Source organism: Somniosus microcephalus, chromosome 4 (genome assembly GCF_052327205.1).
Source record: "Somniosus microcephalus isolate GS21.2 chromosome 4, FLI_Smic_1.0, whole genome shotgun sequence".
In the NCBI taxonomy this organism is placed as follows: Eukaryota; Metazoa; Chordata; class Chondrichthyes; order Squaliformes; family Somniosidae; genus Somniosus; species Somniosus microcephalus.
Genome location: NC_140990.1, coordinates 89551514 through 89577073, shown reverse-complemented (window position 1 = coordinate 89577073; position 25560 = coordinate 89551514). Strand labels below are relative to the sequence as shown.

General features: G+C 49.2%; 1 protein-coding gene and 1 pseudogene across 1 annotated transcript in view; one reads left to right on the top strand and one right to left on the bottom strand.

The window, feature by feature from the left end:
- Positions 1 to 25560, top strand: part of LOC147119485 (uncharacterized) — a 146583-nt gene that overhangs the window by 21230 nt on the left and 99793 nt on the right.
- Positions 1 to 25560, bottom strand: part of LOC147119487 (uncharacterized) — a 44614-nt pseudogene that overhangs the window by 8095 nt on the left and 10959 nt on the right.

The following is a 25560-nucleotide window of genomic DNA, read 5'->3' as shown; positions in this document are numbered from 1 at the left end:
TCACGCTGCAGGTGGCAGAAATGGCAGAGGATAATCCGTTGAATGTGGAGGCTGGTGGGGTGAAAGGTGAGGACAAGGGGAACCCTATTGTGGTTCTGGGAGGGAGGGGAAGGGGTGAGAGCAGAAGTGCAGGAAATGTCAACCACGATAGAGGGGAATCCTTGGTTGAGGAAAAAGGAAGACATGTCGGAAGCACTAGTATGGAAGATGGCATCGTCAGAGCAGATGTGACAGAGACAGAGAAACTGGGAGAATGGAATAGAGTCCTTACAGGAGGCGGGGTGGGAGGACGTGTAGTCCAGATAGCTGTGGGAGTCGGTGGGCTTGTAGTGGATGTTTGTCGATAGCCCATCCCCAGAAATGGAGACAGAGAAGTCGATGAAGGGAAGAGTCAGAAATGGACCATGTGAAGGTGAGCATGCACGGCGCCGAGAAAGTTCCATCGATAGTGGCGTATGCACGTTGTCAGCATCAACTTAGCGTGGCGGCTGGAGCGCGGGGGCAGGAAATGGAATAGATTAAGAGGCCAGGCTGGGAGAGAACAAAAGAGAAGAGACATTAAGAGGTATTCAAAACAAGGCCCCAGAGACCAGGTAGGCCTCAGAGCGGCGGCGGCGGAAGGAATCTCGGCGGCGGCGGCGGTGATATAAAAAGGCCCCAGAGACCAGGTAGGTTTACTAATCTCCAATCTCAGAGAGGGAGAGAAGTAAAAAGTAATCAAAGTGTGACGTCCCCAGAAAGCAGGTAAGTGATTGGTTGGTGAGTATTTCTCTCCTTTTAAACTTTAAATCTGTGGTTTATAGTTTCTAAGCTCTCTGTGGTGTAGCGGGGACTGTTTATAAACCAGGGCCCATAAATATACCATTTAACTGTAGTGTAATTGGTGGGATTGATTTGATTAAATTTAATTGCAATTAATTAAAGGGTAAGTCATGGCAGGACAACCCGGTGCCGTGGTATGCTCCTCCTGCGCTATGTGGGAACTCAGGGACACTTCCTGTGTCCCTGGCAACTATGTGTGCAGGAAGTGTGTCCAGCTGCAGCTACTGGCAGACCGCATTGCAGCGCTGGAGCTGCGATTGGATTAATACTGGACCATTCGCGAGGCTGAGGACGTCATGGATATCACGTTTGATCAGTTGGTCACACCGCAGGCAAAGGTTGGACAGGCAGAAAGGGAATGGGTGACCAACAGACAGAGTACTAGGCACAGGCAGGTAGTGCAGGGATCCCCTGTGGACATCACCCTCTCAAACAGATACACCACTTTGAGTACTGTTGGGGGGGATGGCTTATCAGAGGAAGGCAGCAGCAGCCAACTTCCTGGCACCAGGGGTGGCTCTGCTGCACAGGACAGGAGGAAAAAAAGGGGTAGAGCTATAGTAATAGGGGATTCTATTGTAAGGGGAATAGATAGGCGTTTGTGGCCGCAAACGAGACTCCAGGATGGTGTGTTGCCTCCCTGGTGCAAGGGTCAAGGATGTCTCAGAGCGGCTGCAGAACATCTTGGAAGGGGAGTGTGAACAGCCAGTTGTCGTGGTGCATATAGGTACCAACGATATAGGTAAAAAGCAAGATGAGGTCCTAAAAGCTGAATATAGGGAGTTAGGAGGTAAATTAAAAAATAGGACCTCAAAGGTAGTAATCTCAGGATTGCTACCAGTGCCACGTGCTAGTCAGAGTGGAAATAGAAGGATATTTCAGATGAATACGTGGCTAGAGGAATGGTGCAAGGGGGAGGGATTCAAATTCCTGGGACATTGGAACCGGTTCTGGGGGAGGTGGGACCAGTTCAAACCGGACGATTTGCACCTGGGCAGGGCCGGGACCGATGTCCTAGGGGGAGTGTTTGCTAGTGCTCTGGGTGAGGGTTTAAACTAAAATGGCAGGGGGTTGGGAACCTGAGCAGGGGGACAGAGGAAAGGGAAACAAGGATAAAAGCAAAAGATAGGAAGGAGAAAAACAAAAGTGGCAGTCAGAGAAATCAACGGTTTAAATCAGACATGACCACAGTAAATAATAATTCTAATAGGTCTAAGAGCGTTATAAAAACAAGCCTGAAGACTTTGTGTCTTAATGCGAGGAGCATTCGTAATAAGGTGGATGAATTAGCTGCACAAATAGAGGTAAATGAATATGATTTGATTGGGATTACGGAAACGTGGCTCCAGGATGGCCAAGGCTGGGAACTCAACATCCAGGGGTATTCAATATTCAGGAAAGATAGGCAAAAAGGAAAGGGAGGTGGGGTAGCATTGCTGGTTAAAGAAGGGATTAACACAATTGTAAGGAAGGATATAAGCTCTGATGATGTGGAATCTGTATGGGTAGAACTGAGAAATACCAAGGGGCAGAAAACGTTAGTGGGAGTGGTATATAGACCCCCAAACAGTAATGCAGAGGTTGGGGATGGCATTAAAAGGGAAATTAGAGAAGCGTGCAATAAGGGCACAGCAGTCATTATGGGTGACTTTAATCGACATATAGATTGGGCTAACCAAATTAGTAACAATACTGTGGAGGAGGAATTCCTGGAGTGTTTACGGGATGGTTTCCTGGACCAATATGTCGAGGAACCAACCAGAGTCACACCACCATCTACATCAATGGGGCTGTGGTGCAAAGGGTGGACAGCTTTAAGTTCCTCGGAGTCCACATCACGGAAGACCTCTCCTGGTCCCTCAATACCTCCTCTCTGGTGAAGAAGGCCCAGCAGCGCCTATATTTCCTAAGGAGGCTGAAGGGATGTAACCTGTCACCCCTGATCCTCTCTAACTTTTACCGCTGCACAATAGAGAGCATCCTGACAAACTGTATCACAGTACGGTATGGCAGCTGTAGCTACTATGACCGTAAAGCCCTGCAACGGGTAGTCAAAACTGCCCAACGCATTACCGGCATCCGGCTACCGACCATAGAGCACATATACCAGAAACGCTGTTTACGGAGGTCACGGTCCATCATCAAAGACCCTACCCACCCCAGCCACAGTCTGTTCACCCTCCTGCCATCTGGGAGACGCTACAGATACAGTCGCACCCGTACGACCAGATTTAGGAACAGCTTCTTTCCCAGGGCTGTCATCCTATTGAACTCCACAAATAAACTCTAAAGCCTGCACATCTGCCAATGCACTTTTATTATGGTTATGCTTATGTTAATGTATTACAAGCCAAATGTATGTCGAATGTTTAAATATCTTAATCTAAATGTACACTCTCGGGAGCCGCAAGCGTACATTTCGTTGTACTGCACTTGTGCACTAACAATGACAATAAAGTTGATTTGATTTGATTTGATTTGAGATCAGGCCATCTTAGACTGGGTATTATGTAACGAGAAAGGATTAATTAGCAATCTTGTTGTACAAGGCCCCGTGGGTCGGAGTGATCATAATATGATCGAATTCTTCATTAAGATGGAGAATGAAGTAGGCGACTAAGAGACTAGGGTCCTAAATTTAAATAAAGGAAACTGCGATGGTCTGAGGCGCGAGTTGGGTAGAATTGATTGGGGAATGTCACTCAAAGGGCTGACGGTAGATAGGCAATGGCAAACATTCAAAGACCGCATGGATGAACAACAGAATTTGTTCATCCCAGTTTGGCATAAAAATAAAACAAAACAGGCGACTCAACCGTGGCTAACTAGGGAAATTAGGGACAGCATAAGATCCAAGGAGAGGACATATAAATTGGCCAGAAAAAGCAGTAAACCTGAGGATTGGGAGCAGTTTAGGATTCAACAAAGGAGGATAAAGGGATTAATTAAGAAAGGGAAAATAGAATACGAGAGTAAGCTTGCAGGGAACATAAAAACTGACTGTAAAAGCTTTTATAGATATGTGAAGAGAAAAAGATTGGTGAAGTCAAGCGTAGGTCCCTTGCAGTCAGAATCAGGGGAATTTATAATGGGGAACAAAGAAATGGCAGACCAATTAAATATATACTTTGGTTCTGTCTTCACAAAGGAGGACACAAATAACCTCCCAGAGATGTCGGGGAACATAGGGTCTGATGAAAGGGAGGAACTGAAATAAATCAGTATTTGTAAGGAAATGGTGTTAGGGAAATTGATGGGATTGAAGGTCAATAAATCCCCAGGGCCTGATTATCTACATCGTAGGGTACTTAAGGAAGTGGCCCTAGAAATAGTAGATGCATTGCTGATCATCTTCCAACATTCGATGGAATCTGGAACAGTACCCATGGATTGGAGGGTAGCTAATGTTACCCCACTATTCAAAAAAGGTGGTAGAGAGAAAACGGGGAATTACAAACCGGTAAGCCTGACACCGGTAGTGGGGAAAATGCTAGAGTCCATTATAAAAGATATAATAGCATAGCACTTGGAAAACAATGACAGGATCGGACAAAGTCAACATGGATTTACAAAAGGTAAATCATGCTTGACTAATCTACTGGAATTTTTTGAGGATGTAACTGGTAAAATAGATAAGGGAGAACCAGTGGATGTGGTGTATTTGGACTTTCAGAAGGCTTTCGATAAGGTCCCGCATAAGAGATTATCGTGTAAAGTTAAGGCACATGGGATTGGGGGCAAGGTATTGACTTGGATAGAGAACTGGTTGGCAGACAGAAAGCAAAGAGTTGGAATAAACGGGTCTTTTTCCGAGTGGCAGGCAGTGACTAGTGGGGTACCACAGGGATCGGTCCTTGGACCCCAGCTATTCACAATATATATTAATGATCTAGACAAGGGAACTAGATGTAATATCTCCAAATTTGCAGACGACACAAAGCTGGGTGGGCGTGTGTGCTGTGAGGAGGATGCCGAGAAACTCCAGGATGATTTGGACAGGTTGGGTGATTGGGCAAAAGCATGGCAGATGCAATATAACGTGGATAAATGTGAGGTTATCCACTTTGGTGGCAAAAACAGGAAGGCAGATTATTATCTGAATGGCAATAGATTGGGAGAAGGGGAAGTGCAACGAGACCTGGGTGTCCTTGTGCACCAGTCGCTGAAGGTAAGCATGCACGTGCAGCAGGCGGTTAAGAAGGCAAATGGTATGTTGGCCTTCGTAGCGAGAGGGTTTGAGTACAGGAACAAGGATGTCTTGCTGCAGTTATACAGGGCCTTGGTGAGACCACATCTTGAGTATTGTGTGCAGTTTTGGTCGCCTTACCCGAGGAAGGATGTTCTTGCCATGGAAAGAGTTCAGCGAAGCTTCACCAGGCTGATACCTGGGATGGCAGGAATGACGTATGAGGAGAGATTGGGTCGATTGGGCTTCTACTCGCTGGAGTTTAGAAGAATGAGGGGGGATCTCATTGAAACTTATAAAATTCTGACAGGACTGGACAGACTAGATGCAGGAAGGATGTTCCCGATGGTCGGGGAGTCCAGAACCAGGGGTCACAGTCTAAGGATAAGGGGTAGGCAATTTAGGACAGAAATGAGGAGGAATTTCTTCACCCAGAGAGTGGTGAACCTGTGGAATTCTCTACCACAGAATGCAGTAGAGGCCAATACATTAAATATATTCAAGAAGGAGTTGGATATATTTCTTAAGGCTAAAGGGATCAAGGGGTATGGGGAGAAAGCAGGGACCGGGTACTGAATTTGAATGATTAGCCATGATCGCATTGAATGGCGGAGCAGGCTCGAGGGGCCGAATGGCCTACTCCTGCTCCTATCTTCTATGTTTCTATGTATTGCGGCCACCATTACTCTTGACCCAGCAGCTGGAGCGTGAAAATCAGCCTCACTGCCCCTGGGCTGGGAAAGGGGAACACGGGCAACATTCCCCCTCTTACCCCTTTCTAAACTTATTTTACAGGGTTTTAGAAGTGGACATTTACAGACAGGAAGCTCAGACCAAACATCACGTAAAGGGGCAGTTACACTGCTGGGACCTCCAAATAGACAGAGGGAGATAGAAGAGAAAATAATTAGGCAAATTTCTGAGAAGTGCAAAAACATTCGGGCAGTAATAGTAGGAGATTTCAACGATCCTAACATTAACTGGGATAGAATCAGTATAAAAGGTACAGAAGGCGCAAAATTCTTAAAATGCATTGAGGAGAACTTTTTTAACCAGTACGTAGCAAGCCCAACAAGGGAGGGGGTGGGTCTGGACTTAGTTTTAGGGAATGAAGCTGGGCAGGTGGAATGGGTATCAGTGCGAGTGCATTTTGGTGGTAATGATCATAATTCAGTTAGATTTAGCGTAGTTATGAAAAAGGACAAAGATAGATCAGGAGTAAAAGTTCTTGATTGCGGAAAGGCCAATTTTACTAAGCTGAGATGTGATTTAGCCAAAGTGGACTGGAAACAGCTACTTGAAGGTAAATCAGTGTCAGGGCAGTGGGAGGCAGTCAAGGAGGAGATAGTGAGGGTTCAGAGCAAATATGTTCCCACAAAGAAAAAGGGTGGGACTCCCAAATCTGTACAGGGTTTGATGAGGCAAAAAAGGGAAGCTTATGTCAGATACTGAGAGCTAAATACTGCAGAAAGCCTAGAGGAGTATAGAAAGCGTGGGGTGAAATTAAAGGGAAATTAGGAAAGCAAAGAGAGGGCATGAAAAAATATTGGCAAGTAAAATCAAGGAAAACCCAAAGATGTTTTATAAATACATAACGAGCAAGCGGATAACTAAAGAAAGATTAGGGCTTATTAGAGACCAAAATGGAAGCTTGTGTGTGAAGGCGGAAGACGTGGGTATGGTTCTTAATGAATACTCTGTGTCTGTCTTCACAAAAGAGACGATGCAGACATTGTAGATAAGGAGGAGGAATGTGAAAAATTAGATGAGATAAACATAGTGAGAGAGAAAGTATTAAGGAGTTTAGCATCTTGGAAAGTAGATAAATCGCCAGGCCCGGGTGAAATGTGCCCCAGGCTGTTAAGAGAAGGTCGATGAGGGTAGCGCGTTTGATGTAGTCTACATAGATTTTAGCAAGACTTTTGACAAGTTCCCACATGGCAGACTGGTCAGAAAAGTAAAAGCCCATGGGATCCAAGGGAAAGTGGCAAGTTGTATCCAAAATTGGCTCAGTGGCAGGAAGCAAAGGGTAATGGTCAACAGGTATTTTTGTGACTGGAAGGCTGTTTTCAGTGGGGTCCTGCAGGGCTCAGTACTAGGTCCCTTGCTTTTTGTGGTATATATCAATGACTTAGACTTCAATGTAGGGGGTATGATTAAGAAGTTTGCAGACGATGCAAAAGTTGGTCGTGTGGTTGATAGTGAGGAAGAAAGCTGTAGACTGCAGGAAGATATCCTTGTCAGGTGGGCTGAAAAGTGGCAAATGGAATGAGTAATGCATTTGGGGAGGGCTAACAATCTAAGGGAATACACAATAAATGGTAGGATACTGAAGTGCAGAGGGACAGCAGGACCTTGGAGTGCATGTCCACAGATCCCTGAAGGTGGCTGGACAGGTAGATGTGGTGGTTAAGAAGGCATTTGGGATACGTTCCTTTATTACCTGAGGCATAGAATACAAGAGCAGGGAGGTTATGCTAGAACTGTATAAAACACTAGTTAGGCCATAGCTAGAGTACTGTGTACAGTTCTGGTCACCACATTATAGGAAAGATGTGAATGCACTAGAGAGGGTACAGAGGAGATTTACGAGGATGTTGCCGGGAGTAGAGAATTTCAGCTATGTGGAAAGATTAGACCAGCTGAAGAAGTTGTTTTCTTTGGAATAGAGGACACTGAGGGGAGATTTAATTGAGCTGTATAAAATTATGAGGGGCTTAGATAGAGAGGATAGGAAGGACCTATTTCCCTCAGCAGTAGGGTCAAAGACCAGGGGGGCAAAGATTAAAAGTAACTGGTGGAAGGATTAGAGGGGAGCCGAGGAGAAATGTTTTCACCAAGAGGGTGGTGGGAGTCTGGAACTCACTGCCTAAAAGGGTGGGAGAGGCAGAAACACTCATCGCATTTTAAAAAGGACTTGGATATGCACTGGAAGTGCCGTAACCTCCAGGGCAGAGTTGGAAAGGGGAATTAGGCTGGATAGCTCTTTTCGGCTGGCTCAGACACGATGGACAGAATAGTCTCCTATGATTCTATGACACCAATCTCCTCCTGTCTGATATAAACCAGCCCCACAGTCACTGACACCAATCTCCTCCTATCTGATATAAACCAGCCCCACAGTCACTGAGACCAATCTCCTCCTCTCTTATATAAACCAAACCCACACCACTGACACCAAACTCATCCTGTCTGATATAAACTAACCCCACAGACACCGACACCAATCTCCTCCTGTCTGATATAAACCAAACCCACAATCACTGACACAAATCTCCTCCTGTCTAATATAAACCAGCCCCACAGTCACTGACACCAATCTCCTCCTGTCTGATATAAACCGACCCAACAGTCACTGACACCAATCTCCTCCTGTCTGATATAAACCAACCCCACAGTCACTGACACCAATCTCCTCCTGTCTGATATAAACCGACCCCACAGTCACTGACACCAATCTCCTCCTGTCTGATATAAACCAACCCCACAGTCACGGACACCAATCTCCTCCCGTCTGATATAAACCAACCCCATAGTCACCGACACCAATGTCCTCCAGTCTGATATAACCCAATCCCACAGTCACTGACACGAATCTCCTCCTGTCTGATGTAAACCAACCCCCCAGTCATTGACACCAATCTCCTCCTCTCTGAAATAAACCAGCCCCAGTTACTGACACCAATCTCCTCCTGTCTGATATAAACCAACCCCACAGTCACTGACACCAATCTCCTCCTGTCTGATATACACCAACCCCAGTCACTAATCTCCTCCTGTCTGATATAAACCAACCCCAGTCACTGACACCAATCTCCTCCTGTCAGATATAAACCAATCCCAGTCACTGACACGAATCTCCTCCTGTCTGATGTAAACCAACCCCCCAGTCATTGACACCAATCTCCTCCTCTCTGAAATAAACCAGCCCCACAGTTACTGACACCAATCTCCTCCTGTCTGCTTTAAACCAGCCCCAGTCACTGACACGAATCTACTCGCATCTGATATAAGCGAACCCCACAGTCACCGACACCAATCTCCTCCTGTCTGATATAAACCAACCCCACAGTCACTGACACCTATCTCCTGTTGTCTGATATAAACCAGCCCCACAGTCACTGTCACCAATCTCCTCCTGTCTGATATAAACCAAACCCAGTCACTGACACCAATCTCCTCCTCTCTGATATAAACCAACCCCAGTCACTGACACCAATCTACTCCTGTCTGATATAAACCAACCCCACAGTCACTGACACCAATCTCCTCCTGTCTGATATAAACCAACCCCAGTCACTGACACCAATCTCCTCCTGTCTGATATACACCAACCCCACAGTCACTAATCTCCTCCTGTCTGATATAAACCAACCCCACAGTCACTGACACCAATCTCCTCCTGTCAGATATAAACCAATCCCAGTCACTGACACCAATCTCCTCCTGTCTGATATAAACCAACCCCACTGTAACTGAGACCAATCCCCTCCTGTCTGATATAAACCAGCCCCACAGTCACTGACACCAATCTCCTCCTGTCTGATATAAACCAACCCCAGTCACTGACACCAATCTCCTCCTGTCTGATATAAACCAATCCCACAGTCACTGACACCAATCGCCTCCTTTTGATATACACCAACCCCAGTCACTGACACCAATCTCCTCCTGGCTGATATAAACAAAACCCACAGTCACTGACACCAATCTCTTCGTGTAAATTAATAATTTTATTATAAACTAATTTCTGACGAGGGTCTCTGAATTAAGGGGAAAGATCACAGACAGCACTTCTAAAAGCAGCCCCGCGATATCAATCAGCTTTATATCCAGGATAGTAAACTCCAGCCCAGTTATACGGGTTATTAACATCAGTAGAAACAAACCCCAACTATCAGAATGAACATGGTTCAGTCCCAGTTGTGATTAACAGCAGCAGCAACAGCAGAATCCAACCCCTGCAGTTACTTGTGAACTCGGCAGTGTCTCAACAGGTTGGATGAATAAGTGAATCTCATCCCACACACGGAGCAGGCGAAAGGCCTGTCTCCAGTGTGAACTCGCTGGTGAATCAGTAGGTTGGATGACCGACTGAATCTTTTCCCACACACGGAGCAGGTGAATGGTTTCTCCCCAGTGTGAGTCTCTTGGTGTCTCAGCAGTTCCCTTTTGCATTTAAAGCTCTTCTCACAGTTAGAACAGTTAAAAGGTCTCTTATCAGAGTGAACACGTTGGTGGTCCATGAGGTGAGAGGACTGATTGAATCCTTTCCCACACTCAAAGCAGGTGAACGGCCTCTCCCCAGTGTGAACTCGCTGGTGTCTCAGCAGATTATTGTTGCTTTTAAAACTCTTCTCGCAGTCAGGACATTCAAAAGGTCTCTTATCAGAGTGACTGCGTCGATGAATTTCCAGCTCACATGGGTAACTGAATCCCTTCCCACAGTCCCCACATTTCCACGGTTTCTCCGTGGTGCGGGTGTCCTTGTGTCTCTCCAGGTTGGACGATCAGTTGAAGCCTCGTCCACACACAGAACAGGTGTACGGTTTCTCCCCGCTGAGAACGGTGCGATGTTTTTTCAGGCTGTGGAACTGGTTAAAGCTCTTTCCACAGTCAGTGCACTGGAACACTCTCACTCGGGTGTGTGGGTCTCGGTGCTTTTCCAGTCACACTGATGTTTGAAATCTTTCCCCACAGACAGAACAGACAAACATTTCTTCTTCCACATTCAGAGGCCGATGATATTCAGGTCCTGATGAATCGAGTGACTGTCAGATCTTGATGTGATGTTGGGTTTGAGTTTCCTGTTTGCAAATCCTCCCCTTCTAATGTGCTGTAACAGCAGTTTTCAAAAGTCTTCACTGTGAGTACAGGATAGAGAATCAGAAGAGACAATTCTAGGTGCTGACTCTGGCTGGGTTCAGTTCTACACTCACTGGCTCCCCTCTCTCCTCCCCTGAAGGTGCTGACTCTGGCTGGGTTCAATTCTACACTCACTGGTTCCCCTCCCTCTCCTCCCCTAAAGGTGCTGACTCTGGCTGGGTTCAGTTTTACACTCACTGGTTCCCCTCCCTCTCCCTCCCCTGAAGGTGCTGACTCTGGCTAGGTTCAGTTCTACTCTCACTGGTTCCCCTCCCTCTCCTCCCCTGAAGGTGCTGACTCTGGCTGGGTTCAGTTCTACACTCACTGGTTCCCCCCCTCCTCCCCTGAAGGTGCTGACTCTGGCTGGGTTCAATTCTACACTCACTGGTTCCCCTTCCTCACCTCCCCTGAAGGTGCTGACTCTGGCTGGGTTCAGTTCTACACTCACTGGTTCCCCTCCCTCTCCTCCCCTGAAGGTGCTGACTCTGGCTGGGTTCAGTTCTACACTCACTGGTTCCCCTCTCTCTCCTCCCCCGAAGGTGCTGACTCTGGCTGGGTGTCTGTGATCTCTCCCCCTCTTTCCAACACTCTGGCTCTCCCTGTCCATCTGTAATATCTCCCTGTTTTGATGCTGGACTCTCCCTGACCCACTCTCCATTTCGCCTTCTTCTACAGACACTCTCTGACCGTCACCATTTCACAGAATCATACAGCACAGAAGGAGGCCATTCGGGCCATCGTACCTGTGCTGCTCTCTGAAAGTGCCATTCAATTAGTCCCACTTCCCGGTTCTTTCCCCATAGACTGGAAAATATTCCTTTGGATGTATTTATCCAATTCCCTTTAGAAAGTTACTATTGAATCTGCTTCCACCAGCCTTTCAGGCAATGCATTCCAGATCACAACAAGTCACTGATTTAAAAAGTCTCTCCCCATCTCCCCCTGGCTTTTTGCCCAATTATTTTAATTCTGTGTCCTCTGATTACCGACCCTCCTGCCAGTGGAAACATCTACTATCCTATCGACTCCATGAAAACCCCTCATAATTCTGAACACCACTATTAAATCTCCCCTTAACCTTCTCTGCACAAAGGAGAACAATCTTAGCTTCTCCAGTCTCTCCAGCTAACTGAAACCCCTCATCCCTGGCACCATTCGAGTAAATCTCCTCTGCACCCTCTCCAAGGCCTTGAGGTCTTGTCTGAAGTGTGGTGCCCAGAATTGGACACAATACTCGAACTAGAGATTTATAAAGGTTTAGCATAACTTCCTCGCTTATGTACTCTATGCTTCTGTTAATAAAACCAAGCATCCCGTATGCTATTTTAACAATTAACTTGTCCTGCCATCTTCAAAGATTTGTGTACACACAATCCCAGGTCTCTCTGTTCCTGCACCCGATTAAAATTGTACCATTTAGTTTATATTGCCTCTCCTCTTTCGACCTTCCAAAATGCATTGCTTCACACTTCTCTGCATTAAATTTCATTTGTTACATGTCTGTCCACTGCACCAGTCTGCCTATGTCCTCCTAACTGTTTACTATTTCTACTTCCTTTACACACGTTTCAGATTTGTCACCAGTTCTCTTTCATTTACAGACATTCCCTGACCAAAAAAACAAAATAATAGACAGACTTGTATTTATATAGCGCTTTTCACGACCAGCGGAAGCACCTTGGGACGTTTTACGACGTTAAAGGCGCTATATAAATACAAGTTGTTGTTGACTTCAAAAAGAGCTTTACAGCCAATGAAGTACTTTTTGAAGAGTAGTCACTGTTGTAATGTAGTCCCCATTTCCCTTCCATTTACAGACTCTCCCTGACCAGTCTCTATTTCTCCTTCATTTACAGACACTCCCTGACCAGTCCCCATTTCTCCTCCATTTACAGACGCTCCCTGACCAGTCACCATTTCTCCTCCATTTCCAGACGCGCCCTGACCAGTCACCATTTTGCCTTTTTACAGACGCTCCCTGACCAGTCACCATTTCTCCTCCATTTACAGTCACGCCCTGACCAGTCACCATTTCTCCTCCACTTACAGATGTTCCCTGACCCGTCAACATTTCTCCTTCATTTCCAGACGCTCCCTGACTCACTTCCAGTATGTCCCGGGTACTCCTCCATTTACAGACGCTCCCTGACCAGTCTCCATTTCTCCTTCATTTACAAACGCTCCCTGGCCAGTCACCATTTCTCCTCCATTTACAGATGCTCCCTGACCCGTCACCATTTCTCCTTCATTTCCAGACACTCCCTGACTCACTTCCAGTATGTCCCGGGTTCTCCTCCATTTCCAGACGCTCCCCGACCACTCACCATTTCTCCCTCATTTCCAGACGCTCCCTGACCAGTCCCCATTTCTCCTTCATTTACAGATGCTCCATGACCTGTCACCATTTCTCCTCCATTTATAGACGTTCCCTGACCAGTCACCATTTCTCCTCCATTTACAGACGCTCCCTGACCAGTCACCATTTCTCCTCCATTTACAGACGCTCCCTGACTCACTTCCTGTCTGTCCCGGAGTTTGGCGCTTTGTTGAGATTCAGGCCGGAGCGAAACGGGAACCCACGGGTGGAGGCGGATAATGTTCACTGCTCTTATAATCGGGCCTGGGGCCGCTCTTGGTGTGTGTGAAGCCCGCGTCCCCCCGGGGTTCATTAACCCGCCTCCTTCTTACCTGCTGCAACCTCTTGGCTTCCGCCTCGCCACCCGCGCATGCTCAGCTCACACTGCTCTACAATCAGCCTCTCCCGCGCATGCTCAGCTCACACTGCTCCACAATCCGCCTCGCCACCCGCGCATGCTCAGCTCACACTGCTCTACAATCAGCCTCTCCCGCGCATGCTCAGCTCACACTGCTCCACAATCAGCCTCTCCCGCGCATGCTCAGCTCACACTGCTCCACAATCAGCCTCTACTGCGCATGCTCAGCTCACACTGCTCCACAATCAGCCTCTCCCGCGCATGCTCAGCTCACACTGCTCTACAATCAGCCTCTCCCGCGCATGCTCAGCTCACACTGCTCCACAATCAGCCTCTACTGCGCATGCTCAGCTCACACTGCCCAACAATCAGCCTCTCCTGCGCATGCTCAGCTCACACTGCCCAACAATCAGCCTCTCCCGCGCATGCTCAGCTCAAATTGCCCAACACTCAACCTCTCCCGCTCATGCTCAGCTCACTCTGCCCAACAACCAACCTCTCCTGCACATGCTCAGCTCACACTACCCAACAACCAACCTCTCCCGCGCATGCTCAGCTCACTCTGCCCAACAACCAACCTCTCCTGCACATGCTCAGCTCACACTACCCAACAACCAACCTCTCCCGCGCATGCTCAGCTCACACTACCCAGGTATGTCCTGTCTACAAAAAGCAGGACAAATTCAACCTGGCCAATTACCGCCCCATCAGTCTACTCTTAATCATCAGCAAAATGATGGAAGGTGTCATCAACAGTGCTATCAAGCGGCACTTACTAATAACCTGCTCACTGATGCTCAGTTTGGTTTCCGCCAACACCACTCGGCTCCAGACCTCATTACAGCCTTGGTCCAAACATGGACAATGGAGCTGAATTCCAGAGGTGAGGCGAGAGTCACTGCCTTTGACATCAAGGCAGCATTTGCCCGAGTGTGGCATCAAGGAGCCCCAGTAAAACTGAATGTCAATGGGAATCAGGGGGAAAACGCTCCACTGGCTGGAGTCATACCTAGCACAAAGGAAGATGGTTGTGGTGATTGAAGGTCAATCATCACAACCCCAGGATATCGCTGCAGGAGTTTCTCAGGGCAGTGTCCTACGCCCAACCATCTTCAGCTGCTTCATCAATGATCTTCCCTCCAACATAAGGGCAGAAATGGGTATGTTCGCTGATGACTGCACAGTGTTCAGCGCCATTCACAAGGCACAAGTCAGGAGTGTGATGGAATACTCTCCACTTGCTTGGATGAGTGCAGCTCCAGCAACACTCAAGAAGCTCGACGCCATACAGGACAAAACAGACCGTTTGATTGGCACCCCATCCACCACCTTAAACATTCACTCCCTCCCCCACCGGCGCACCGTGGCTGCAGTGTGTACCATCTACAAGGTGCACTGCAGCAACTCGCCAAGGCTTCTTCGGCAGCACCTCCCAAGCCCCCGACCTCTTCCACCTAGTAGGACAAGGGCAGCAGGCACATGGGAACACCGCCACCTCCAGGTACCCTGCCAGGTCAGACACCATCCTGACTTGGAAGTATATCGCCGATCCTTCATCGTCGCTGGCTCAAAATCCTGGAACTCCCTCCCTAACAGCACTGTGGGAGTACCTTCACCACACGAACTGCAGCGGTTGAAGAAGGCAGCTCACCACCACCTTCTTGAGGGGCAATTAGGGATGGGCAATAAATACTGACCTTGCCAGTGATGCCGAAATCCCATGAACAAATTAAAAAAAAAAACTCTATGAATTCCTCATCCATCAAAAACTGTTTCTTGGGCATGTCTGACAGTCAATATTAGTCAAGACTGAACCAATCGCACAGCTCGGTGCCAGACTGAATGATTCCTCTCTCCAGCCTGTAACCGATGAAACTTGTAACACTGAGGCTGAAATTCCACTGCCGTGTGCCGGGGGTGCAGGCAGTGCTGGGCACAGAGGGAGCAGCAAACCGGGTTCAGAGAGCGCACGCTGGGTTTGCCCTTGACCTGGGCTTTCCGTTGAGCATCTGCTGGGGCCCAGTGGGATTTCACTGCTCCGGGGCATTTCTGAGTGTGTCACAGGAACATTAGGAACAGGAGGAGGCCATTCAGCCCCTCGAGCCTGCTCCACCATTCAATTAGATCAGGGCTGATCCGCATCTTAACTCCATTTACCCGCCTTTATTCCACATCCCTTGGAACAATTACCTCACAAAAATCGATCATCTCTGTTAGATCCGTGGTTCAGTGGATAAATAATTACACGGATGCTGTACATAAACAAATAACAGGTCTTTACTGGAGGAGGGCAATCTCTAGACTGGAGTACAGAGCCATGCGCACAGCTTATATACCGGTGTGGTTACTGCCGGTACTACAGTATACAGGAGCTGTAAAAAGTAGTTCTGACTTAAAGCACATACACTACAATTCCTCCCTTTTTAGATTAATAATACCCCCTTAATATTCAAATAACAATTACATTCAATAACAAAAGTCCATTTATAGATTCAGTCTTTGGGGCGGCTTCCTGACCCTTTCGGGATAGCGCCTTTCCGGAGGTTCTTGTTCTTGGTGCAGAGGCGATTCTGACCCCCTTTCATCGGGTAGTTCATCGGGTTCCACTGCTACTGGGTCTGAAGTAGATACTACCGGTATGTCGGGTTCATCCCCAGGTACTCGAGACATGGGGTTGACGCATTCCTGTGATGCTAAGATCTGATCGACGTGGCGTCTCACAATGTTCTCCCCGACATCCACTGTGTACATTAATGGCCCCTGCCTTGTACATATTGTTCCGGGTTGCCACTTCTCTGTTCGATAGTCCCGGGCCAAGACTGGTTGCCCTACATTGAAACTCCTTGTCGGCTTCTCGTTGATGTGCTGGAATTGTTTGTCCTCAACATTTCTTCGCACATTTGGTCTGAGCAAGTCCAGACGAGATCTCAACCTTCGGTTAAAGAACATCATGGCCGGGGTCTGGTTGGTAACTGCATGTGTCGCGTTTCGGTAGGCTAATAAGAAATTGTCCATCTTATGCTGTAGTGGAATTTCCTCGTCGCATATGGCCTTTATCGCCTTCTTAAAGGTTTGTACGAACCCCTCAGCCAATCCATTGGTGGCTGGATGATACAGGGCAGATGTGTAATGCCTTACCCCATTCCTTTTCATGAATTTTTGGAACTCATCGGACACAAACTGTGGTCCATTATCAGAGCAGATCTGCTCTGGCAACCCGTTTCTGGCAAATATGGTCCGTAGGACTGCAATCGTTTTCTCTGTAGTGGCTGAAGACATCTTTATCACCTCAGGCCACTTTGAATGAGCATCCACTGCTATTAAGAACACTGAGTCCATGAATGGACCAGCGAAATCAATGTGCACCCGTTGCCATGGAGAGGAGGGCCACTCCCATGGGTGTAGAGGGGCATGTGGTGGTACATTTTGGACCTTCTGCCATCCTAAGCAGCTCTTAGTTAGGTCTTCAATTTGTTGATCGATTCCCGGCCACCACACATAAGCCCTAGCTAGGCTTTTCATTTTCACTCCCCCCAGATGACTTTCATGTAGCTCATTTAGCACTCTCTCCCTTAACTTGGGCGGAATCACCACTCTGGATCCACACATCACTGTCCCCTGGCATACTGACAGCTGTTCTCCTCTGGATGAGAATGCTGGCAACAGTGAGTCGCCATGTGTTGGCCAGCCCCTCACCGTCAATTCATATACCCGTGACAGTGTCGGATCATTGCGGGTCTCCTTCTCTATATCCGCATTTGTTGCTGGCAATCGTTCAATTATCGACGAATAAAATATCTCGATAGGGTCCACTGTTGGTGCTTCCTCCACAGTAGGCAGTGGCAGGCGCGATAGCCCATCAGTGTTCCCATGCTGTCTCATGCCTTTATATTCTATTTCATATTGATTCGCCCCTAGAAACAGGGACCATCTTTGTAACCGCTGTGCAGTCATTACTGGCACGCCCTTCTTAGGATTAAAGATGGAGACAAGTGGTTGGTGGTCAGTCAGCAAGGTGAACTTCTGTCCATGCAGATAGTGGTTGAATTTTTTTACTCCCCATACTAGGCTGAGGGCCTCCCTGTCAATCTGGGCGTAGTTGCGCACGGCTGAGGTTAGTGACCGAGACGCAAAGGCTACTGGCCTCTCCAAACCATCCGGGAATTTGTGCGACAGCACCGCTCCAATGCCGTAGGGTGATGCATCACATGCCAAACGAATTGGTAGTGCTGGGTTGAAATGGGCCAACACCTCTTTTGATGTGATCAATTCTTTACACTTCTGGAAAGCTCGTCTACGTTCGTCATCCCACTTCCATGTTTGCAGTAGGGTGTTCAGCGGGTCTAATACCGTAGACAAATTTGGTAAGAACTTGTGGTAATAGTTTACCAGCCCGAGGAACGACCTCAGTTGTGACACATTTTCCGGTGCTGGAGCCTTGACTACTGCCTCTATCTTGTCAGGGGACTTATGTAACCCCTCTTCATCGATGACGTGGCCGCAATACGAGATCTGTTTCTGGAAAAACTCGCACTTGTGGCGATTAGCTCGTAGCCCATATTCCTTTAATCTGGCGAGCACCTTCTCCAAGTTAGCGAGGTGATCACTGTCATTTTCGCCCGTGACCAAGATGTCGTCCAAATAACACTGGGTCCCTGGAATCCCTTGCAGGACCTGATCCATCGCCCTTTGCCAGATAGCCGGAGCCGAGGCTACTCCAAACACCAGCTGGTTGTATTGATAGAGACCTTTATGGGTGTTGATCGTAAGGTAATGTTTCGAAACTTCTTCTACCTCCATTTGCAAGTACGCCTGGGCTAGATCAAATTTTGTGAAGCGCTTACCACCAGATAGCGAGGCGAAAATATCCTCAATTCGTGGAAGCGGATATTGCACCGTGTGAAGGACTGGGTTCACTGTCACCTTAAAATCCCCACAGATGCGGACCTTCTTTGGTTCCCCAGGCGTATTACTCAACGACCTCTTCATTACAGGAACGATGGGTGTAGCCCACTCGCTCCAGTCCACTTTGGACAGTACTCCTGAACGTTCCAACCCTTCCAGCTCTGCTTCAACCGCTGGTCTGATCGCATAAGGCACTGGTCTGGCCTTCAGAAACTTTGGGCTTGCATTATCCTCGATTTTAATTGTTGCTGTTATTCCTTTTAGTGTTCCTAGTCCCTCCCGGAACACTTCTTTTGCGTCAGTTAGCATTTTTGACAGTCGTCCAGGCGTGACGTCGTCATCCTTTTTGGCCTCCACCTTCAGTGTCTGTATGGAATGCCAATCTAAATGTATCTTCCGGATCCATTCACGTCCTAGCAGTGGTGGTCCTCCATTTGGCAATACATATATATCCATTTTAGGTATTTCCTGACCTTTATATGTCACTTTCACCCTTATTTTTCCTTTGGGGTAGACTTTTTGCCCCGTATACGTCTTCAAGACAATCTCTGTAGCTTTCAAGGGTATGTGTGAAAATAGCCGCTTGTAGTCTCTTTGATTTATGACTGTTAGAGCTGACCCTGTGTCCAATTCCATTTCCACTTGGACTCCGTCTATCTTGAGTGTAACCCAGATAGTCTGGTAATCCTCCATTTCGGTTACATTATGTAGTTTCAGACAACCCAGCTCCTTGCTTTCGGAGTCTGTGTCACTTTTCTGTTCGTCTGGACCACTGTCCATCACCTGGTGTACCTTTTTGTACTTCTCCTGTGGAGATTTCTTACTGTTGGTTTTCTTCCCAGACCTGCAGACTCTTGCTATGTGTCCTGCTTTCCCACACTGTCTGCACACTTGGTCCTTGAGCCAACAATCTTTCTGGTCATGTGTTGTTCTGCCACAGCGATAGCACTTCCCTGTTCCATAGGTCATTTCGTTGGTGCCATATTCTTGCGGTCTCCGTTGTATCTCTGCAGCGCCCCTTGTGGCTGCTTCGTGTGATACTGCCATACTGAAAGCTTTGTCCAGCGTAAGGTCCTTTTCTGATAGAAGCCGTTTCTGGGTTCCTTCACTTTGTAGCCCACACACAAACTTGTCCCTTGACGTGTCTGCTGGTCCCGCTCCAAACTGGCAGTATTTCGATATCTTGCACAGTTCCGTTAGGTACTCAGCATTGCTTTCGTCTTTGTGTTGGTTCCTTTTATGGAACTTAAATCGTTCTGCTATCAGCAGCGGTGTGGGGTTTAAGTGGTCCTGTAGGATTTCTACTATGCTTTCAAAATTCTTGTTTACCGGCTTCTCTGGGGTTATTAGATTTCACAGTAAGTTTTTGCACCCATGGAATTTAACAGAACCAGTGCTTTATTAGCATCTGGCACTTCATTCGCCCTGCAGTACACCTCAATACGTTCCACATATGTCGCCCAATCTTCGACTTTATTGTCGAACGTAGAGATACTGCCACTCTTCGGCATCCTTGGGTGTGCGTTAACTATCACCAATGGCGCCTCCCGCGCTTCCCCGTCTTCTCCGCTGCGGCTTCGCAAAATGGCGTCTCCCGCGCTCTTCCTTCTTCTCCGCGGCTCAATGGCGCCTCCCGCGCTCTCCCTGCTTCTCCGCAGCTCAATGGCGTCTCCCGCTCTCTCCCTGCTTCTCCGCGGCTCAATGGCGTCTCCCCTTGCTTCGCCCCGCGGACCCTGATCAGCCCGTGATCCCTGGCTGTGCTCTGCGCGTTCTTCTCTTGATATTTGTCGACGCCGCTCAGTCTAGAACCCGGCTGTTTCTTACCCTCTCTCTCTCCGGTTTTGCAGTATTTTTCCTCGACGCCGCTCGGCGATCAACCCCCGGCTGCGCCCTGCTCTCTTCACCCATTTTCTTACCCCGTCGACGCTGCCCGGCTCTCTCTCTCTGCCGTTGGTCGGCTCCAGCCGCCGCTGCTTGGGAAGGGTCTGCTCTGGACCTGTCGTCGGTCTCTTACTGCTTGTTGTGGCTGGGGAACCAAGCCTGGCTCTCCACAGCCTCCCCAGTGAAGTTGGATCTCTGCCTGACTGCTGGGCGGTTGCTCGCGGTCGACGCCCGTGCTCCTGGACTCGACTATTTTTTTTTTGTTTTTTTTGTTTAATGTTGCAGGTAGATTCGCATCAACACTCGTCGCCACTGTTAGATCCGTGGTTCAGTGGATAAATAATTACACGGATGCTGTACATAAACAAATAACAGGTCTTTACTGGAGGAGGGCAATCTCTAGACTGGAGTACAGAGGCATGCGCACAGCTTATATACCGGTGTGGTTACTGCCGTACTACAGTATACAGGAGCTGTAAAAAGTAGTTCTGACTTAAAGCACATACACTACAATCTCAGTCTTGAAAGCTCCAATCGACCCCCAGCATCCACAGCCTTTTGGGGGAGAGAGTTCCACATTTCTACTACCCTGTGTGTGAAAAAGTGCTGCTTGATTTCACCCCTGGATGGCCGAGCTCTAATTTTAAGATTAAGGCCTCTTGTTCTTGATTCCAGCACCAGAGGAATCCTCCATGGCCTCCCCTCTCCTTATCTCTGTAAACTCCTCCAGCCCTACAACCTCTGAGATCTCTGCGCTCCTCCAATTCTGGCCTCTTGCGCATCCCTGATTTTAATCGCTCCACCATTGGCAGTCGTGCCTTCAGCTGTCGAGGCCCCAAGCTCTGGAATTCCCTCCCTAAACCTCTCCGCCTCTCTACCTCTTATTCCTCCCTTAAGATATTCCTTAAAACCTACCTCTGTGAACAAGGTTTTGGTCATCGGCCCTAATATCTCCTCATGTGGCTCAGAGCCAAATTTAGTTTGATAACGCTACAGTGATGCACCTTGGGATATTTTGCTATGTTAAAGGCGCTACCTAAATGCAAATTGTTGTTGTTACTCTCCAACCCCCCTGTGGTAAACCACTGTTTGTTATTGTTGTTGTTGTTGTTGTTGTTGTTGCACACTGTTGTGCCTATGCATGCCTCAGCTGACTCCGCCCCTGGCTCCACCCACATGCCCGGGTATAAAGGTGACTGCTCTGCAGCCCCCTGCCCTTTTGGATACCAGGCAACCACGAGAGGCATGCTCTGTTCTTTGCTAATAAAAGCCTATTAATTACTCTCTGCCTTTTATGAGGAATTGATAGCGCATCAATTTTATTAGCAAAACAAAATGTCGGGTCCAAATGCTGAACAGCAGGAGCTGCATCAACCGACGGTGCCAAACGCTGAGCAGCAGGCGCTGCTGCGAGCCCTCAGACCAACATGCCTGGACCTAGACCCCCAAGAAGCGGGTTCGGCTACCAAATTCGCACAATGGCTGCGTTGCTTCGAGGCTTACCTGGAAGCCTCAACTGTGACCCTAGACGAAAACAAGCTGAAAATCCTGGCCTCAAAGGTGAGCCACCAAGTTTATACACTAATCCAGGACGCGACGACCTACGCGGCGGCTATCGATCTGCTTAAAGGGCAGTACGCACGCCCGGTAAATACGGTCTATGCCAGGCACCTCTTAAGATCCCGCAGACAGCAGCCCGGGGAATCGGTGGAGGCTTTCCTACGGGCACTACGGATACTCGGCCGAGGCTGCGATTGCAAAGAAGTATCAGCCGCAGCACACACGGAGGGACTGATCTGAGATGCTTTCGTTGCGGGTCTACGGTCCGACTACTCCCGGCAGAGACTGTTGGAGAAGGGAGAAATAGACCTGAAAAAGGCAGTGTCCCTCGCGCTCTCGCTCGACGCGGCCCACAGGAATATGGACGCTTTCTCCCCTAACCGCTCCGCACCATGGACGCCGCAACCTTGGGTCATGGGACCGCCACCTCCAACTGCTGCAGCGATGTCCAAGGCACAGAAATGTTATTTTTGTGGCCAGGCAAAACACCCCAGAGCACGCTGCCCGGCGAAAAACGCTACCTGCTCTGGCTGCGGGAAGAAAGGACACTATGTCAGCGCCTGCAAAGGTAAAACCGCTAACGCCAGCAGCGTCGCGTGCGAACCGTGGGGGCAGCCATCTTGTCCGCCATCTTGGGCTCCCCCAGCCGCGTGGGGATCGGGATCATGGGCGCCGCCATTTTGTCCGCCATCTTGGACGCCTCCAACTTCAATCACGGGGGACCCGGACTCAACCACCGCCTCATCTGACGACCACATCGACTCGCTTGACCATACGCTGGCCTCCGTGACGCTGGACCAATCTCTCCCTCATCAACTGTCCAGGTCCATGATGGACATTACGGTAAACGGCCGCGCCACTACCTGCCTTTTCGACAGCGGGAGCACGGAGAGCTTTATCCACCCCGACACGGTGCGCAGTTACTCTCTCCCGGTCCTGCCAACGCGCCATCGGATCTCTATGGCTTCCAAATCCCATTCAGCAGACGTCGGTGGCTACTGTGTAGTGACCCTTTCAGTACGGGGCACAGAATACAAAAATTTTAAACTTCTGGTCCTGCCCCATCTCTGCGCTGCCGTTCTACTGGGGTTGGATTTTCAGTGCCACTTTAAAAGTGTCACATTAGCGTACGACGGACCCCTCCCCCCACTCACAGTCTGCAGCCAGCAGCTTTTAAATCGCCTGCCGCGCACCATTTGCAGCCTCTCCACCCTTAAAGTCTCCCCCCCTCCTTGTTCGCTAACCTCACCCGCGACTGTAAGCCCATCGCTACCAAAAGCAGACGTTACAGTGCCGGGGATAGGAGCTTCATTAAATCCGAAGTAGCGAGACTCCTGAAGGAAGGGATTATTGAAAGTAGCACCAGCCCATGGCGAGCACAAGTGGCGGTAGTGAAGACTGGCGGAAAACAGCGCCTAGTTATTGACTACAGCCAGACGATCAATCGCTACACCCAGTTGGATGCATACCCACTCCCCCGCATATCTGACATGGTCAATCAGATAGCACAATACCGGGTGTTCTCGACGATTGATCTGAAGTCGGCATACCACCAGCTCCCCATTAGGGCTGAGGACCGCCAGTACACAGCTGTTGAAGCTGACGGTCGTCTCTACCACTTCCTCAGAGTTCCCTTCAGCATCACCAACGGGGTTTCAGTCTTCCAACGGGAGATGGACCGGATGGTTGACCAGAACGCGCTCCAGGCCACTTTCCCCTATCTAGACAACGTCACCATCTGCGGCCACGACCAGCAGGACCATGATGTTAACCTAGAGAAATTCCTCCGTACGGCCCAGCGGCTGAATCTAACATACAACAAGGACAAATGTATGTTTCGTACCACGCGCCTTGCCATTCTTGGCTGCGTAGTGGAGAACGGAGTCATCGGCCCCGACCCCGACAGAATGCGCCCCCTTATGGAGCTCCCCCTCCCCCCCTGCCAAAAAGCACTGAAGAGATGCCTAGGGTTTTTCTCTTACTATGCTCAGTGGGTGCCCAACTATGCGGACAAAGCCAGACCCCTCATCAAGTCCGCCTCCTTCCCCCTGACAGCAGAGGCATGTGCAGCCTTCACTCTCATAAAAAGAGATATTGCGAAGGCCACAATGCACGCAGTGGATGAGTCCATCCCTTTCCAAGTGGAGAGCGACGCATCCGACTTTGCCCTATCTGCAACCCTTAACCAGGCGGGGAGACCCGTGGCCTTTTTCTCAAGGACCGTCCAGGGCCCCGAGATTCGACACTCCTCTGTCGAAAAGGAGGCCCAGGCCATTGTGGAAGCTGTGCGACATTGGAGGCATTACCTGGCCGGAAAACGATTTACCCTGCTCACTGACCAGCGTTCAGTAGCTTTTATGTTTAATAATAAGCAGAGGGGCAAAATCAAGAATGACAAGATCTTGAGGTGGAGAATCGAACTCTCCACCTACAATTACGATATCTTGTACCGGCCCGGGAAACTCAATGAGCCCCCAGATGCCCTATCACGTGGTACATGCGCCAACGCGCAGGTTGATAGACTGAAGACCCTCCAGAATGACCTCTGCCACCCGGGGGTCACCAGGTTCTTCCATTTCATCAAATCCCGTAACCTGCCCTACTCCATCGAGGAGGTCAGGACCTTGACCAGGACCTGCCAAATCTGTGCCGAGTGCAAACCGCATTTTTATAGGCCAGACAGAGCGAGCCTGATCAAAGCCACGCGCCCCTTCGAGCGGCTGAGCGGCGATTTTAAAGGGCCCCTCCCCTCCTCTGACCGCAATGTGTACTTCCTCAATATAATTGATGAGTACTCCCGTTTCCCGTTTGCCATCCCTTGCTCAGACATGACCAGTACCACGGTCATTAAATGTCTGAATGACCTCTTCGCCTTGTTCGGTTTCCCTAGCTATATTCATAGCGACAGGGGCTCATCCTTTATGAGCGACGAACTTCATCAGTACCTGCTCGCGAGAGGTATCGCTACAAGCAGGACCACCAGCTACAACCCCCGGGGGAATGGCCAGGTGGAAAGAGAGAATGCGACGGTCTGGAAGGCAGTCCTTTTAAACTTGAAATCTAAGGGCCTTCCGACCTCTCGCTGGCAGGAGGTCCTCCCTGCGGCGCTCCATTCCATTCGGTCACTGCTCTGTACAGCCACCAATGCCACCCCTCATGAGAGAATGTTCTCCTTCCCCAGGAAGTCCACATCGGGGATCTCGTTACCGACATGGCTGACTTCTCCAGGACCCGTCCTACTGCGGAAGCACGTGAGGTCCCATAAGACGGACCCCCTGGTCGAGAGGGTGAGCCTCCTCCACGCCAACCCTCAGTATGCTTACGTGGTGTACCCGGACGGGCAGGAGGACACAGTCTCCATACGAGACCTCGCACCTTCGGGTGCTCCCGAAACACTCCCTTCGCCACCCACCACTACCCACGCCTACCCCCAGTATGCTTACGTAGCGTACCCGGACGGGCGGGAGGACACAGTCTCCACACGAGACCTCGCACCTTCGGGTGCCCCTGAGACACCACCATCGCCACCCACCACTACCCACACCCCGACCCCTGTAGACGGCATGCCGCAGCCCCAGGACCCACCATTGACTACATAACCTCTCAACGAGATGCCAGGTTCGGCGT